The sequence below is a fragment of the Egretta garzetta genome, unplaced genomic scaffold (genome assembly GCF_000687185.1).
Source record: "Egretta garzetta isolate BGI_Z169 unplaced genomic scaffold, ASM68718v1 scaffold139, whole genome shotgun sequence".
In the NCBI taxonomy this organism is placed as follows: domain Eukaryota; kingdom Metazoa; phylum Chordata; class Aves; order Pelecaniformes; family Ardeidae; genus Egretta; species Egretta garzetta.
The window spans coordinates 245,229-250,603 of record NW_009260832.1 but is presented as its reverse complement, the minus strand read 5'-3'; positions in this window follow the sequence as shown (position 1 = coordinate 250,603).

Genomic DNA, 5,375 nt, shown 5'->3' with positions numbered 1-5,375 from the left:
CCACCCCCCGGTCTCCTGTATGGCCTCGAAAGAAGCCTAATGGCAAGTAGCAACTAACAGCAGATTATGGAGGCCAAGCCATTGCTGCCAAACCGCCCGCTGGAGCTGTTCCCAGTATAGCAGGTATAGTTGATCCTCTTAATGATGGATGGTAACCACTGATGTGAAAAAAAATATGGTTTTTATGATCCCAGCACTGGATGCAGCTAGGAGGAGGTTTGCTTTCATCTGGCAGGGGTGCCAGTATATGTTTACTCGCCTATTGCAAGGCTTAAACTGAAGTCCCACGATATGTGTAGCTCATGCTACATTGGCTAGAAAGCTGGAAATGTTAAAATTTCCACAAGAGGTCACTGTGGGGCAGCGCATCGGTGATGTCTTAAGAGGCTGCCACTTCCCAGAATCTGTAAAGAGGCTACGGACACTTGCTACAGCTCACCCACAGGCACCGGGGGTAGAGATGCCACAAGAACAGAAACAAGGGCCCGGTCACGAAGCCATCTTTTGGCGAGTCAGGTGGATGGGTAGGTGGGAGAAAAACAGCTCCCGATGAGGTGCTACAAGGAATTCAATGGTTACCCCTGCCCCAGAATAAGAAAGGAGTTATGTGCCCTGCTAGGGACTTTAGGATCTCAAAGGGCAGATATTCCAGGTTTTAGTATAATAGCCTGACCACTCCATAACTTAGTAAAGAAAAATGCAGTCTGGGAATGGACCCCACAACATAATGAGGCCCCCAGAGCTGTTGAAGAAAACCATAAATGTGTATCGGTCACTGGGACTCATCCACCCTATGCGGCTGCTCTCACTACGCCTCCAGGTGGGAGAGGAGGTATATTGGTGGGGACTAGAGCAAGAAGGGCTGCCTGGATCCATGCAACACCCCATCACTTTGGGCTCCAAATCACGATAGAATTTTGTGTAAGAATGCAGTCATATATAACAGTAAGACTGCAGGAAGAGTGTGAAATCGGGCAGCGGAGTCATCATGAGGGCAAATATATTTCCCTTCTAGTAAAGCTTTTTAAAAATCCGAAGAGCATGAGTGTTTCTTACCATGGTAAGCATGGAGTGTCTCACTCCCAAAGCTTTTTGCACTTCAGTGGAACCTGAATCAGAAAAGATGATAGGTATCCTCTCTCCTTAGACTGTTTACTGTACTTGCTTAACTGAGAGCTTTGTCATCTCCATCTCTGAGAACTGCATGGGAAAGTAAGATGGTCTTGAGAGAGTAAGTTGCCATTAATAAGGCTTTTTTAATTGTTGTCTTTCTGTCAGATTCACTGAGCATTCATGTGCCATTTGGAGAGATGTCAGTCTTAGAGAACAACTGCCAAGGCTGTGGCAGGGCCGGGAGCTTTATCCACGAGGGTTAATTCAGGGACGCTAACAGTTGCTTTTCTGAAGGATTCACCTTTTTGTCATGGTCATTAAAAAGCAATGCCTTCAACCCTCGGTATAGCTGCACGTGTGCTCCATGCAAAGGTCTGCACAACTGCCCCAAGATCCCGGCAGATCCCTTAACCCACTCCCCTCACGGGTGGCAGCAAGGACTCCCCCGCCACCTTCTCCCCTTTCCTCTGAGGAGACAGGAACAGGAACAGGGGTGTCTCCAGCGCATGCTCGCAGGTGAAAGGGAAAACTGAAGCTGAAATTAGGGAAGAAAAGTTGGAGAAAGAAGGGAAGAAAAACATTCTCTTTAGTGCAGCAACGCTTGAAATACTCGTTCGGCGTCATTCCAGCTGAACAGGCAGCGTCCTGTGCCCGCACTCTTCCACCAGTTGTTACACAGACCTTTTGCATCCTCCCCCCTCCTTCAGCAGCTCCTTTGCAGCCCCACTCCACTGAGAAGCTCCCGCTCTGCTTCTGTCCCAATCCTAACCCTAATCCCCAACCTACACCCTAGCTGCGAGTCGAGCCTTGTCCAAAACCCCCAGCCCTGGCGCAGGGTTGAAGTCCCTCTGGGAGGGCAGACTGTGGCTCCTCAGTCACATTTAGATGACTTGTTCTGGGTTGTGGCTTTTCTGCACCAAAACTGCAGTCTAAGAGAGCACGGGGGCTGTGGCCTTCCTGACAGGTCCGGGGTGGCTGGCTGCAGGGAAAGGCTTTGCCACGAACACCCCTGTCGGCTGGCGAGGCAGCGCCCTTCCTGCACCCAGCCGTCTCCTCAGCAGGAGTTTGACTTGCTCAGGTTATTCCCCGGAGCCTCTCTTGGGTTTCTGAGTAGCCAGAGCAACTCGACAGTATAATCTTAATACATTCCTTATGGCAGGATGATACCAAGAAATTCACCCTCTTGGTCCTACCAAACATCGGAGAAGGATTTTGCCACTCACCTGGTAGGTTTTAAAGACAAACCGAAGAACTGCCCTCTTCTACAGTGCTTGCAAGCTGGTACTTCTGCGAAACCACCTGCTTCAGTCAGAGCAATTCAACGCTATCCAGGAGATGGCTTAAATCCTGGAGTGTTACTCTTTTGCAAATTACCTCTCTCCCTCATGCTCAGTGGCAGAGACACCAATGCTAAGTGCCAGTGGTATCGTATCCCCATTTCTTGGTCCTCAGAGCCATGTTTAAGAGCATTCCTGGACAGCAATAGGAAATAAACGTGCTCATTTCTCAGGTAAGAGTCGCTACTGAGGTGTGGCACTGCATGAAAGTACTGCTGCCAGCAGCTACGTGCTGGGCCAAATACATCCTCTTGGCAGCAGCCGCTGCACTTGTTTCCTCTCACCATGCAAAGCCTCAGCCCTGTAAGCACCCTGGAGGGGACCATCAGCAGGCGTGGCCGGACGCAGTGTAGGCCATCACCTCCCCCTCCCACGCAGGGGGATCAGAAGCAGGAAACTGCTTGCTATGACATTACAACACGAGGTGACTTCCTCATGGGTCTACCAAGGGCTTGTGTTGAGACACAAATACAGGTATTGAGAACTTCTGACTTCTGTAGGACGACTACTTTCTGGAGCAGAAAGCAACTCCTTTAGGCACAAAAGGATCCATCTCTCACAGTTTCTGAAAGGGAAAACCAGCATCAGTACAACCATCATCTCTAGTATGCTCTTCTCTTTAAGACACAGCTACAAATCCCATGCTAAGAGATTTCTGATCCTCGAGCTAATGAGAACCGAAGGTGGTGCTCTCATTCTCTGGGCCAAGTACACTGCATTTGGCAGCACCTCGTCTTGCCCGGCTGGCCAGGGGCAGGGGGAAAGCACCAGCCCTAAGAGGAGCACTACCATCGGAGTGCTGCTACCCCTAGGCTGGCGGAGGAGAAGCCACGTGTTCTCAGTTCCATCTGTGAAAGACATTCAAAGGCAGAAGCCCCTGCTTCCACTCTTGCTCTGTGGGCACGGTCCAACCACATAGTGAAAACTGTTGTCATTGCAAGCTGCCCAAGTCACCTATCTGCCTTGCAAAGTTATTGCAGAAACCTCTGCAATGTCAAAATCCTCTAAAAACATAAAATACCTTGGTGTTACTTCTGTGCCTTGTATGTTCCCACTCTTAAGAGGAAACAGTTAATAGAATGTAAAAAAAAAAAAACCCCAAACAAACCAAAAAACCCAAACTCCACCCTGAAACAGGAAAGGTGGTGTCCTTAGAGGCACGGTCACAGTTTAGATGGCTGCTTCCTGAGTAACTGCTCAGTCGCCTTTCATTCCCTCCCCGTACAGTCTGAGCTGCAGTTCCACCACGCATCAGCTGCCTGCTCTGCAGGGCACAGCTCTGCATGCAGGTGAAAGCTGATTGCAGATTTCAGCCAATTCCTTCGAATGATTTTTGCTTTTGTTTCACTTGCTGTAGATGGAGCTGAGGAAAGACCGGTGGCATCGTGGCCCTTTGCTCTGAGGCACAGCTTTACTCATGGGGACTCCCCAGGGCAGCTATACTCTGGCCTCAAAATCACTCTGGCCTGTGGGAAAGACGATCTATTGCCCCAGACAGTCCAATTTTAAGTACAGTTGTGGTGTTACTAAACCAACAGGAAGGACTCAATTTCTGCTACCCATGCCAGCAGCAGGTTTTGGGTGGGGCAAGCCCATGAAGCTCCTAGGACACCCAGCACCGGGGCGACATGTCCCTGCACTCACACAGGCTGTGACCCTGGCTGAAGGGGGGAACCCCCTGGAGGTGGGATGGGGGTGGCAGCCGCCCAGAGGCACCAGAGGCACCAGCGGCAACGCCACCACCGGCACCCTGTCACCCATGCACGGCCTCTCAGAGCTGAAACGGCTGTGTTTATGGATGCCTGGCATTGTAGGGAGAAGGAACGTGTTCCTTACACACACCTCGTGTATGACAGGAGAGGGGTGCACAGCGACACTTACACCCTTTGAGTCATACCTGTGGTACGGGGCTTTTTTTTAAATGCAGGTTGTGCTACAGCTTGACTGAAAAATAGTAAGTAGGGCAGGAAAACTTTGAACTTCAATAAACTCAGCGAACAAGGGTGAAGTTTCTCCGAAGGTTCATTTTCGGTTCTTGTATGCAAATCAGGACTTGTCCTGGGTCTCTTTATCAGTATTGCCAAAGCTGTCTCATCTATGCCTCAAGACGAGATTGAAGAAAAAATTCTGCGTGAGAATGCGGTCTTACCGAAGAAGAAGATCGCTGTTGAACAGTTATGACTCAGTGTTCCACGTACATGTCTGGGTGTGGAGGCCTGTGTGCCAGCATGTGGAGTGCTGGTGGTTTGGTGAGGGGGCATCACCTTCCTTCCCTCATCAGAGCGTGCAGATCACATGCTTTGATGAACTATTTCCCTTCACGCCCTCCAAGCACTTCTGTTGGGGTGGAAGGACCTGACCCAGTGTATGTGCAGCCCTGCCCGGTTTCCAGGCTTTGCCCTTTTGTAGGGCAGTCTGGAAAGAGGTGCTCCTGCTGGGATGGGAAGCTCGCCCTGGCGGTTTAACACCAGAGGCTGTGACCACTGTCGATCCTCAAGGCGGCCCAAAAGCATGTGCTTCTCCTCATCCAGGGCTGCATTTGCAGGGGGTAACTAACCATGCCACAAGAAATACACTCAATTTGGAGTCAACTGCTTTTGAGGGGAAATGGTCTTGGTCAGTCCTGAATGGCAGATGTGATGGTATGATACATATATATATATACACACACGCATTAAAAATATAAAATAAAATAAAATAAGATTTAAAATTACATATTTTCTCATCAGTGAAGATGCAAAAAGGTCCTCCCTTGTGGACCTGCCACCACAAGCCTCGGAAATTCGTGCTTTTGAGCGCTCTGCGGGCCACTGGGCAAAGGGCTCCGCTCTCCGGAGCAAGCCTGCTGCGAGGCAGGGCTGCGAGGGTCCCTTCTGCCCCCTCTGGCTTTCCAGCGCAGCCCCTCGGTATGGGAAGGCGGTTACC